This window comes from Ranitomeya imitator, chromosome 2 (assembly GCF_032444005.1).
Source record: "Ranitomeya imitator isolate aRanImi1 chromosome 2, aRanImi1.pri, whole genome shotgun sequence".
NCBI lineage: Eukaryota > Metazoa > Chordata > Amphibia > Anura > Dendrobatidae > Ranitomeya > Ranitomeya imitator.
The window spans coordinates 377,653,297-377,666,991 of NC_091283.1; the positions used below are offsets into that span (position 1 = coordinate 377,653,297).

The following is a 13,695-nucleotide window of genomic DNA, read 5'->3' on the forward strand; positions in this document are numbered from 1 at the left end:
TTAATATTCAAAATAGTTTTATTAGAAAAACATCAGGACACTGCACTACAAAAGTTAAAAACAATTAAAACTGCATAATGAGGACAAAGTTTAACATGGACCTAGAATAAGGTCATGCCCATGCCAACCCCCAAGAACACAGTATTCCACAAAATTCAACAGCAGAGTTGGTTATATCAAACAATTACAAGGATATTAATGCAAATAGCACCTATGCAATATGTTCAAATAACACAAAGTAATGCTGTCAGAGTAAGATGACAATCTTTGGAGGGAATACTGCACAAAGATGAAAAACCAGAAAATAAGTAAATAGCGCCGATGCACCATATAACCATAAGGAAAGGTGCAGGGACTTTTACTTTGGGTCAGGGAAAGCTTCTGCCAAAAGACAATAAAGGCGTCCCCTAGATACAGGGGTCAGAAGATTTCATACAACCTGAACCTGGGTGTAAAGGAGATCCCGCAAGGAACTGTGCCTACATGGAGCAATGTGAGGTGGAGGAGAAGGAGGAGGCAGGGGCACAGTAATGCCCAACGCGTGTTGCCAGGAAAACCTGGCTTCATCAGGGGAAGTTGGCAGGGGCATGACCTTATTGTAGGTCCATGTTAAACTGTGTCCGCATTATGCAGTTTTAATTGTTTTTAACTTTTGTAGTGCAGTGTCGTGATGTTTTTCTAATAAAACTATTTTGGATATTAATATTTTTGGTGATCCCTGATAATTGCATGCCACTTTTCTTGTTTGCCTTCATATTGTTCATGCATGCAGTAGGTGATCCCTTGTAGTGGTGCCCTCCAGTGCTTCCTCTTTTCTAAACATAGAACAAAACATAACAACAGCAAGTGTGAAAAAGACTTGGGTCCACTAATAGATCACAGACTGTGCATGAGTCAACAGTGTGATGCTGCAGCAAGGTAAACCCAGTTCTAGGATGTATCAAGAGAAGCATAGAGTCTAGATCATGTGAAGTAATTATCCCCCTCTACTCCTCCTTGGTCAGGCCTAATCTGGAATACGGTGTCCAGTTCTGGACATTGACAAACTGGAGCAGGTTCAGAGAAGCTGATCGGACTGCAAAGTATGTCCTACGAGGAACAGTTAAAGAATCTGGGAATGTTTAGCTTGCAAAAAAGAATGCAAAGAGGAGACTGAATAGCTGTCTACAAATATCTGAAGGGATATCACAGTGTAGAGGGTTCATCAGTATTCTCATTTGCACATGGAAACACGAGAAGCAATGGAATGAAACCGAAAGGGAGAAGATACAGATTAGATAATGGAAAAAAACTTTTCAACAGTGATGGTGATCAATGAGTGGAACAGGCTGAAACGAGAGGTGGTGAATAGAGTTGAGCGAATTTGCTCGGGTCCTTGTTTATTCAGCAAGCTATAGCGCTTACCTAATAAGCTGCAGAGGGAACCCGGATACATGGAGTGCGTCGATTAATCAGTTGTTCTGCAACGCAGCTGCATGTGTCGTTGCTGTGTCACTGTCACAGCACATGAATGGAGAGCCCAACACACAGGCTGTCCATGCATGTGCTGTGACTGTCACACAGCCGTGACACATGTAGCTGAGGAGCCAAACAGCTGATGAACTGGCGCGATCCAGGAAATGGGGTTCCCTCTGCAGCTTATTCGGTAAGCGCTATAGCTTGCTGAATAAGCAGGGACCCGTGCAAATTCGCTCAACTCTAGTGGTGAGTTCTCCTTCAATGGAAATCTTCAAACAGAGGCTGGACAGACTTCTGCCTAAGATGGTTTAGTGAATTCTGCATTGAGCAGGGGATTGGACAAGATGACCCTTGAGATCCCTTCCAACTCTAACATTCTATGATTGCCTTAGTAAGTTATAAACAACCACAATTATTCAAGTGAACCCCTAAAGACACATTAAATAACTGTTCAGACAACACCTACTTCTTCCGACTCAACTATACCCAGCCACGCTCCTGTGTTCTCTATGACAGAGGCTTCCAGACTGTTCTGACAGTAGCTTATCTCCTGTTGAAATTCCAACATGCTGGATTCCAGGTTAGTTGAATCGGTGTCCATTTTGGTGGAGTTGGAGTCGGTATGAAATGGTTCACAAAATATATAATAAATTGGGCAAAGTAGTTCAATACAGTATGTGATGTAAATCTCTCAAATCCTCACTATCCTCTCTCAAAAATCTCATATCTCCCCGTCTCACAACCCTAAACAGCTATTCAACCCCTTATATTCTCTCCTCAGTCTCTCAGCACCTCCTCCATCTCCACTTATCTCAGCTGAAGACTTTGCCTCATTCTTCAAACAGAAAATTGATAACATCAGGGAAAGCTTTGGCCTACAACCCCCAGAGTCCCTCCTCCTAACTACTCAGCCCTCCTTCTCCAAAACCAGCTTCTCCACCATCAAAGACGACCAACTTTCTGCCCTACTCTCAAGATCACATCTGACCACCTGTGCACTAAACCCGATCCTATCCCACTTCATCCTAAACCTCACCACAGTCTTCATCCAAACCTTATCCAATCTCTTCAACCTATCACTAACAACTGGTGTTTTCCCCTCATGCTTTAAACATGCCCCAATCACAGCCATCCTTAAAAATCACCAGCTTGACCCATTCTCTGTATCAAGCTATCACCCATATCACTTCTCCCCTGTCCCTCAAAACTACTGGAACAACATGTCCATTTTGAACTGTCCTCCCACCTCTCTTCCTGCTCCCTCTTCGACCGCTTACAATCTGGCTTCCGACTGCGTCACTCCACTGAAACTGCCCTAACAAAAGTCACCAATGACCTACTCACTGCCAAAGCCAAGTGACACTACTCTGTCCTCCTACTCCTCCTGAACCTGTCCTCTGCCTTTGACACAATTGATCACTCCTTATTACTACTGACTTGGCCCTATCTTGGATTGCATCATACCTAACAGACCGGACATTCAGTGTCTCCAACTCACACACCACCTCCTCACCTCGCTCCTTTCTGTCGGAGTCCCGCAAGGTTCAGTCCTAGGGCCCCTGCTCTCCTCCATTTACACCTTCGGCCTGGGACAGCTCATAGAATCTCATGGGTTGCAGTCAGGGCTGTGGAGTCGGAGTCGTGGAGTCGGAGTTAGTTTTGGTTGGAGTCGGAGTCGGTAGAAATGTACCGACTCCGACTCCAGCTTTAAAAAAAATGTATTAATATTTCATAATTAAACTTTCATATGAATTTTATAAATGTTAAGGTACCGTCACACTAAGCGACGCTGCAGCGATACCGACAACGATCCGGATCGCTGCAGCGTCGCTGTTTGGTCGCTGGAGAGCTGTCACACATTTGCCGGTAACCAGGGTAAACATCGGGTTACTAAGCACAGGGCCGCGCTTAGTACCCGATGTTTACCCTGGTTACCATCGTTAAAGTAAAAAAAACAACCACTACATACTTACCTACCGCTGTCTGTCCCCGGCGCTCTGCTTCTCTGCTCTGGCTGTGAGTGCCGGGCAGCCGGAAAGCAGAGCAGTGACGTCACCGCTCTGCTTTCCGGCCGCTGTGCTCACAGCCAGAGCAGAGAAGCAGAGCGCCGGGGACAGACAGCGGTAGGTAAGTATGTAGTGGTTGTTTTTTTTACTTTAACGATGGTAACCAGGGTAAACATCGGGTTACTAAGCGCGGCCCTGCGCTTAGTAACCCGATGTTTACCCTGATTACCAGCGAAGACATCGCTGAATCGGCGTCACACACGCCGAATCAGCGATGTCTGCGGGAGATCCAGCGACGAAACAAAGTTCTGGACTTTCTTCCCCGACCAGCGATATCACAGCAGGATCCTGATCGCTGCTGCGTGTCACACTGGACGATATCGCTAGCCAGGACGCTGCAACGTCACGGATCGCTAGCGATATCGTCCAGTGTGACGGGGCCTTTACTCAAATACAGGTCCTTCTCAAAAAATTAGCATATAGTGTTAAATTTCATTATTTACCATAATGTAATGATTACAATTAAACTTTCATATATTATAGATTCATTATCCACCAACTGAAATTTGTCAGGTCTTTTATTGTTTTAATACTGATGATTTTGGCATACAACTCCTGATAACCCAAAAAACCTGTCTCAATAAATTAGCATATCAAGAAAAGGTTCTCTAAACGACCTATTACCCTAATCTTCTGAATCAACTAATTAACTCTAAACACATGCAAAAGATACCTGAGGCTTTTATAAACTCCCTGCCTGGTTCATTACTCAAAACCCCCATCATGGGTAAGACTAGCGACCTGACAGATGTCAAGAAGGCCATCATTGACACCCTCAAGCAAGAGGGTTAAGGTACCGTCACACATAGCGACGCTGCAGCGATACCGACAACGATCCGGATCGCTGCAGCGTCGCTGTTTGGTCGCTGGAGAGCTGTCACACAGACAGCTCTCCAGCGACCAACGATCCCGAGGTTCCCGGTAACCAGGGTAAACATCGGGTAACTAAGCGCAGGGCCGCGCTTAGTAACCCGATGTTTACCCTGGTTACCATCCTAAAAAGTAAAAAAAAACAAACACTACATACTTACCTACCGCTGTCTGTCCTCGGCGCTCTGCTTCTCTGGTCTGGCTGTGAGCGCCGGGCAGCCAGAAAGCAGAGCGGTGACGTCACCGCTCTGCTTTCCGGCTGACCGACGCTCACAGCCAGTGCAGGAGGAGTGCAGAGCACAGCGCTGGAGGACAGACGGCTGTAGGTAAGTATGTAGTGTTTGTTTTTTTACTTTTAGGATGGTAACCAGGGTAAACATCGGGTTACTAAGCGCGGCCCTGCGCTTAGTTACCCGATGTTTACCCTGGTTACCAGCAAAGACATCGCTGAATCGGTGTCACACACGCCGATTCAGCGATGTCTGCGGGGAGTCCAGCGACGAAATAAAGTTCTGGACTTTCTTCCCCGACCAGCGATCTCCCAGCAGGGGCCTGATCGCTGCTGCCTGTCACACTGGACGATATCGCTAGCGAGGACGCTGCAACGTCACGGATCGCTAGCGATATCGTCTAGTGTGACGGTACCTTAAGACCCAGAAAGAAATTTCTCAACAAATAGGCTGTTCCCAGAGTGCTGTATCAAGGCACCTCAATGGTAAGTCTGTTGGAAGGAAACAATGTGGCAGAAAACGCTGTACAACGAGAAGAGGAGACCGGACCCTGAGGAAGATTGTGGAGAAGGACCGATTCCAGACCTTGGGGAACCTGAGGAAGCAGTGGACTGAGTCTGGTGTGGAAACATCCAGAGCCACCGTGCACAGGCGTGTGCAGGAAATGGGCTACAGGTGCCGCATTCCCCAGGTAAAGCCACTTTTGAGCTACAGAGAAGCAGCACTGGACTGTTGCTAAGTGGTCCCAAGTACTTTTTTCTGATGAAAGCAAATTTTGCATGTCATTCGGAAATCAAGGTGCCAGAGTCTGGAGGAAGACTGGGGAGAAGGAAATGCCAAAATGCCTGAAGTCCAGTGTCAAGTACCCACAGTCAGTGATGGTGTGGGGTGCCATGTCAGCTGCTGGTGTTGGTCCACTGTGTTTCATCAAGGGCAGGGTCAATGCAGCTAGCTATCAGGAGATTTTGGAGCACTTCATGCTTCCATCGGCTGAAATGCTTTATGGAGATGAAGATTTCATTTTTCAGCATGACCTGGCACCTGCTCACAGTGCCAAAACCACTGGTAAATGGTTTACTGACCATGGTATTACTGTGCTCAATTGGCCTGCCAACTCTCCTGACCTGAACCCCATAGAGAATCTGTGGGATATTGTGAAGAGAAAGTTGAGAGACGCAAGACCCAACACTCTGGATGAGCTTAAGGCCGCTATTGAAGCATCCTGGGCCTCCATAACATCTCAGCAGTGTCACAGGCTGATTGCCTCCATGCCACGCCGCATTGAAGCAGTCATTTCTGCCAAAGGATTCCCGACCAAGTATTGAGTGCATAACTGAACATTATTATTTGTTGGTTTTTTTGTTTGTTATTGAAAAACACTTTTATTTGATTGGATGGGTGAAATATGCTAATTTATTGAGACAGGTTTTTTGGGTTATCAGGAGTTGTATGCCAAAATCATCAGTATTAAAACAATAAAAGACCTGACAAATTTCAGTTGGTGGATAATGAATCTATAATATATGAAAGTTTAATTGTAATCATTACATTATGGTAAATAATGAAATTTAACACTATATGCTAATTTTTTGAGAAGGACCTGTATATATGTTCTATCAAACTATGAACAACAGTGATAAGCAGTTCTGCTGGAGATAGAGACATTTCTTACTTCTTGTGTGTCACTGTTCTCCACTGCCCTTATCTAATCTTATACTTGGTTAACCTCATGCTGCCACAACCCCCCTACTTACCATGTATGAAACTGAAAGTGAAAATGTGTTGCAAATTCTTAGTAAAGCTCCTCCTTTAGACTAGATGTTTGGTGTGCGTCTTCCAAACATCTCACAGCTGCTACTCAGAAGAGGAAGACTGTAAGAAGTATTATCCTTTCAACAAACTTTGCATCAGTTAACTGTGAGTACATGAGGAATAACAGTATTACTGACCACTATATCAGTTGTATGACCTGGCAATAATTTTGTTCAATTGTTTTTAGGAAAAACAATTGTCATTTGGATTGTGAATGCAGAATTAAAAACCTGAGAATGTCAAAAAAGTGGCACATTAAATCAGCTGTATTTGAACATTTCACCATCACTCAAGACAGAAAACATTATGTCTGTCAGTGTATGACAAATGATCCAGACGAAAACAAATGCTGTGAAGCCAAGATCAGTGCATATTCAGGCAAAGATAAAAATGCTCCTACCAGAGCTTCTAATCTAAAGAGACATGTACAGTGCTTTCATCCAGAAGTACTGAAAGCAGTGGATGAGAAAGACCACATCCAAACCAATGAACCAGTGCCCAGCTCTTCCAGCCAAACAAAGGAGCAGAGAACTTTGCAGCCATCAGTTGCAAGATATTTTGTCAGTGACAAAGTAACTGTGACAATGACGGTAGACACATTTAAAAAACAGATCATAGAGCTTGTTGTAAAGGATAGTGTCGAAGCAAAAAAGGGGAGAAGCCAGCGCTGCCTGTGGTCAGAACGCAATACATGAAGTGCAAATGCACATATTGATTTCTAACTGTATTTAAAATGAGACATTTAGCAAACAATTGATCAATTCTTTAAACTATCCCGCCACTTCACGGCAATCTCATAATGGGGCAGTCCTACTCTACGTTTTTTATATTCGCTGTGCCATAGAGGCCTCCTAAATAAATTAAAAGCAAGACCACATTAACTGCAACCTATACCTGAAGCATTTCTGAATCACTCCCATGGCGTCAGAGGGGCAGGTAAGGATAAAGGTTGACCAGGTCCAGACACAGACATTTCAGGTCCAACTTCCACACTGCCCAGTCAGCGTCACAGATAAAGAGTGAGACAGGCTGAGACACAGGTGCACAATTAACCAAAGCCTAGGGCAGGGCCGCTGCATGTGTGTACAGCGGCCTATCAATCACAAGAAACACAGAAAGAATGGCGCAAATGACCAGGCGACGCACGGCTACAGTGGTGGTCAGCCACGGAACCAATATCGAAGCAAAAAAGGGGAGAAGCCAGCGCTGCCTGTGGTCAGAACGCAATACATAAAGTGCAAATGCACATATTGATTTCTACCTGTATTTAAAATGAGACATTTAGCAAACAATTGATCAATTCTTTGAGCTACCCCACCACTTCACGGCAATCTCATAATGGGGCAGTCCTGCTGTACGTTTTTTATATTCGCTGTGCCATAGAGGCCTCCTAAATAAATTAAAAGCAAGACCACATTAAATGCAACCTATACCTGAAGCATTTCTGAATCACTCCCATGGCGTCAGAGGGGCAGATAAGAATTGATCAATTGTTTGCTAAATGTCTCATTTTGAAATACAGTTAGAAATCAATGTGTACATTTGCACTTTATGTATTGCGTTCTGACCATAGGCAGCGCTGGCTTCTCCCCCTTCTTGCTTCGATATTGGCTCCGTGGCTGACCACCACTGTAGCCGTGCGTCGCCTGGTCATGTGCAACATTCTTTCTGTGTTTCCTGTGATTGATAGGCTGCTATACACACATACAGCAGCCCTGCCCTGCCTTAGGCTCTGTTTAATTGTGCACCTGTGTCTCAGCCTGTCTCACTCTTCATCTGTGGCGCTGACTGGGTAGTGTGGAAGTTGGACCTGAAATGTCTGTGTCTGGACCTGGTCAACCTTTATCCTTACCTGCCCCTCTGACGCTATGGGAGTGATTCAGAAATGCTCTAGGTACAGTTTGCATTTAATGTGGTCTTGCTTTTAATTTATTTAGGAGGCCTTTATGGCACAGCGAATATAAATAACGAAGTTTAGGACTGCCCCATTATGAGATTGCCGTGAAGTGGCGGGGTAGCTCAAAGAATTGATCAATTGTTTGCTAAATGTCTCATTTTGAAATACAGTTAGAAATCAATCTGTACATTTGCACTTTATGTATTGCGTTCTGACCATAGGCAGCGCTGGCTTCTCCCCCTTCTTGCTTCGGTAAAGGATAGTGTGCCTATTTCATTATTTTCACGACCAGCTTTTATGTGTCTGAATAGGGAAATGGCCCGCAAGCTTGGTGTTTCTCTGGAGAGAGAGTATTAGAAAATTAGTAATCGAAGAAGCTTTTAAACAAAATGAAGAACTTAAAGGGAACCTGTCACCCCGAAAATCGCGGGTGAGGTAAGCCCACCGGCATCAGGGGCTTATCTACAGCATTCTGTAATGCTGTAGATAAGCCCCCGATGTTACCTGAAAAAGGAGAAAAAGACGTTAGATTATACTCACCCAGGGGCGGTCCCGCTGCTGGTCAGGTCGGATGGGCGTCTCCGGTCCGCTGCGGCGCCTCCTATCTTCTTTCCATGACGTCCTCTTCTGATCTTCAGCCACGGCTCCGGCGCAGGCGTACTTTGCTCTGCCCTGTTGAGGGCAGACAAAGTACTGCAGTGCGCAGGCGCCGGGCCTCTGACCTTTCCGGCGCCTGCGCACTGCAGTACTATCCTCTGCCCTCAAGAGGGCAGAGCAAAGTACGCCTGCGCCGGAGCCGTGGCTGAAGATCAGAAGAGGACGTCATGGAAAGAAGATGGGAGGCACCGCAGTGGACCGGAGACGCCCATCCGACCTGACCAGCAGCGGGACCGCCCCTGGGTGAGTATAATATAACGTCTTTTTCTCCTTTTTCAGGTAACATCGGGGGCTTATCTACAGCATTACAGAATGCTGTAGATAAGCCCCTGATGCCGGTGGGATTACCTCACCCGCGATTTTCGGGGTGACAGGTTCCCTTTAAAAAAAACTCTCAAGGGACGCTTTCTGTTTCTTAAAATGGATGCCTGCACACGTCACAGAGTGAACTATTTTGCCATCAATGTCCAATTTGTTTGTGACAAAAATGAAATAGTTACCAAGACATTGGCAGTAAAAGACACCAAAGCTCATCACACCAGTGAGTTTCTCCAGGTCTTGGTGGAAAAGCTTCTTCAAGACTATGAACTTAAAAAAGAGCAAGTTCTTTCTGTCGTAACTGACAATGCTTCAAATATGATAAGTACTATTAAGCTAATGAATGAGAGTAATGATGGTGACCAGCAGCTAGAAGAACATTCTGGGTCCACAGACATAGAAATGTTTGAAATAGAGGAACACAGTATTGTAACTGAGGAGCAAACTGAAGTTGCTTCAGATGAACAGCAACATGATAGTTTAGATGATCTTGTTGAAACTGTGTCAAGACGTTCTTTCATTCATCACATGCGCTGTGTTGTGCATACGCTACCGCTGGCTATAAGAGACAGTCTGCAAGAAGGACATGCTGCTGCACTGATTGGCAAGGTGGGAAAATTGGCTACTGTTGCCAGAACCCCTAAAGTTGACTCAATTTTGAAGAGACGTGCTGAAAAAGGGGCAATTATTGATCAAGCCACACGATGGGGCAGTACTTAATGATTCAGCGCTTGGTTGAACTGAAAACCTTTCTTGTAGACATGGCTAACCCTCAACTGACGCTAAATGAAAGTCAGTGGAATCAGGTGACTGAGCTGGAAAAATTGCTAGAGCACCCATTTACAGTGACTAAAAAATTACAAGCAGAGGACTTAACTCCAGGTATTTTCTTAAAGGAGTGGAAGAACCTGATGTTTCGCCTGTCCCAAAGAGGAGGGTTAATTGCAAGTGGCATTGCTACATCAAGAGAGGAGCTAGTATTACAAAATAACATTCTTTTGGCAGCTGTTTATGTAGACCCAATACATCGGATTCTTCTAGATGATCAACAGCTAACTAAAGGAAAAGAAGCTCTGTTTGAAATAGCAGTAAGGATGAAAGGGTTGCAGAACAGTCAGGAGGAACAAGAAGAATTTGGTCGTCCTGCCACATCTTCACCCTCATCAACTGATGAAGAATTTAATTTCGAAAAATATTTGGATCACAAGGACCGTGCAAAGTGTTCCCGCATAGAAGAGTCATCCCCATCAAAGAACACAGCCAGTACATTTCAGCAGAATTTTTCATGTGCACTAAAAGAAATTGAGAAATTTGACCGTTCATCAAAAATAACAGTGCAACAAGCGATTCCTCTGTATCCTGACATTGTCAGAGATGTTGCCCCAGTGGTTACTGCTTTGCCACCAACCCAAGTTAGTGAAGAGAGGTTGTTCTCTGCTCTCAAAATAATTAGATCAGATTTGAGGGCATCCATGAAGGAGGATCTGACAGAGGCAATACTTTTTCTGAGGACAAATTTATAGATTTCTTCTTAACTGCATAACAGTGTTTATTGCATATTTACTTACAAGAGTTTATAAAAGTTTATAAAAGTTATTTGCTATATTCTAATTGTATTCTAATAAATATAGTTTTTGCTCTAAGTGGTCTGATTACTTATATGATGGTGAGAAACTGAATAAGCACGATGTTAATATTTGCAACAGTAAATTTATTGTTACGAATTGGCCATTTATGAAGGAGCCGGAGCCGGAGTCGGAACCTGATAAAATCCAGGAGTCGGAGTTGCAACTGTGGCTTACCGACTCCACAGCCCTGGTTGCAGTATCACCTCTATGATGATGACACACATATCTATCTCTCTGAAACAGATATCACCACCCTACAAACCAAAATCCCAGAATGTCTGTCCGCTATTTCATCTTTCTTCTCCGCTAGATTTCTAAAATTTAACATGGACAAAACAGAATTCATCATCTTTTCCCCATCTCACTCAACTCCTCCAACAGATCTATCCATTAAAACAAATGGCTACTCACTCGCCTCAGTCCCACAAGCTCGCTGCCTCGTGGTAATCCTTGACACTGATCTCTCCTTCAAACCACATATCCAAGCCCTTTCCACTTCCTGCAGACTTAAACTCAAAAATATGTCCAGGATCCATACATTCCTCAACCTAGAATCTTGAAAAACTCTAGTGCATGCCATCATCATCTTCCGCCTTGACGACTGAGGCCTCCTACTTTGTGGCCTCCCCTCTAACACTCTCACGCCCCTCCAATCTATCCTAAACTCTGCTGCCTGACTAATTAACCTGTCCCCCTGCTATTCCCCAGCCTCTCCTCTCTGTCAATCCCTTCACTGACTGCCTATTACCGAGAGACTCCAGCTCAAAATCCTAACCATGGCATATAAAGTCATTCACAACCTGTCTCCTCCATACATCTGTGACCTTGTCTCCTGAAACTTACCTACACGCAACCTCCGATCCTCACAAGATTTCTTTCTCAACTCCTCTCTTATCACCTCTTCCCACAATAGCATACAAGCTTTCTCCCGTGCATCCCCCCTACTCTGGAACTCTCTATCCCAACATATCAGACTCTCACCTACCGTGAAAGCCTTCAAAAAGAACCTGAAGTCTCATCTATTCTGACAAGACTACAACCTGCAGTAACCATCAATCCACCAAACCACTGCACAACCAGCTCTGCCCTAGCCTATTGTATCCTCGCCGATCCCTTGTAGATTGTGAGCCTTCGTGGGCAGGGTCCTCTCTCCTCCTGTACCAGTCATGACTTGTATTGTTTAAGCTTACTGTACTTTTTATTATGCATACCCCTCCTTACATGTAAAGCGCCATGGAACAAATGGCGCTATAATAATAAATAATACAGTTTTTCATAAGAATTTGGGAAAGTTATGAAAGGCCTAAAAATGTCTGTTCTGTTCCTGATCTAAGGATCTTGGCTTTTATCTGTGCTGCATTTTATATACACACTCAGTTGTGAGGCAGTACATCACTGAGTCTGAGTCGAGAGTCAGGGAAATTGAGGAGTCTGAGGTCTGGCTTACCGACTCCATAGCCCTGCCGGATTCTACTCTCTACAAATTTCATGTGGATATCTTGCCAATACTTTATACCAGACCTGGGCAAAATGTGGCCTATGGACACACAGTCAATTGGCTGTTCCTGTGTGGTCCACTTAATAGGACAGCCAAAGGGTTGAGCACCACGTGGTTGCCTCCTGCCCGTCATCTTAATTTCACCGGTTTCTGCATCCAAGTGATACAGATACCTGTAAGTACAATGATGATGAAGAAGGGAGTCAGAAGCTCCCTATTCTACCATTGATACTGTGAATCTGAGAGCGCAGCAGGTGTCACTACATCGTGCCAGCTGTGCAGAGGTGAGAAGTTTTTTGTTTTTTTTACATTGTATTTATCGTTAACTATGGGGATATCATTGTGTGTGAGGAGCTATGTAGGGACATCATACTGTGTGAAGAAATCAACTGTGTGAGAGGCTGTGTGGGGACATCATACTACACAAAGGGTTGTATGAAGACACCATACTTTAATATCTCCACACAGACCCCCACATACTGTACGGCAAGCCTGGGGTGGAACACAATACTTTGTGAAGAGGTTTGTGGAGACATTACATTGTGTAGGGGTCTTTGTTGGGACAATGTAGAATGTGGAGGACTTCATAGGCACATCATGCTGCATGGAGAGCTGTGTGGAGACATCATACTGCACAAGGAGCCTTGTGGGGGACACAATACTTTGTGAGGGGCTTTGTGGGCACATAATACTGTGTAAGGGATTTTGTGGGGACATCGTACAGTGTAGAGGGCTTTGTATGGACATCATGCTGTGTGGAAGACTGTGTGTAGACATCATACTGTGGGGGGGAATTTAATACAAACTGCAACCAGAGGACAGGTGGTTTATGAAATTAGAAAACCCCTTTATTGGCTTCAGCTTGCCTCCTTGATCAAAAAGTAGTAAGCTTGTCATTGCAATGAAGATCTCACTACTTCTTGCACACTTTTGAGGTAGATTGCTTGCCTTCAGATGCTATTAATCTCAGTAATCACCCAGACTCCGCTCCTGGACGATTACTATGAGCAATACTGTGTGAAGGGGAGTACCATGATTGACTATTGGGATCCCTCTGCAACAGCCATGATCAGCGATAACGCCAGTCTTGTCTGCTTATCATCGTAGGTGGTTAGGGTAAAGGTACATCCTCTGATGCCCAGTTGGCACGGTGTCGCATAATCCAATGGGCTGTTATGTCAACCAAGGGTATAAGCAATAACCCAGAATGGTTTTATTAAGAAATACAATAGAAGCAAAAAAAAACACAAGGTAAAGTACA

At 44.6% G+C, this 13,695-nt stretch overlaps 2 protein-coding genes across 2 annotated transcripts in view; one reads left to right on the forward strand and one right to left on the reverse strand.

The window, feature by feature from the left end:
• Positions 1-13,695, forward strand: part of LOC138666617 (zinc finger protein 271-like) — a 240,808-nt gene that overhangs the window by 51,051 nt on the left and 176,062 nt on the right. The window lies entirely within an intron of this gene.
• The window catches only part of LOC138664033 (oocyte zinc finger protein XlCOF22-like), a 34,242-nt gene that overhangs the window by 20,280 nt on the left and 267 nt on the right, over positions 1-13,695 (reverse strand). The window lies entirely within an intron of this gene.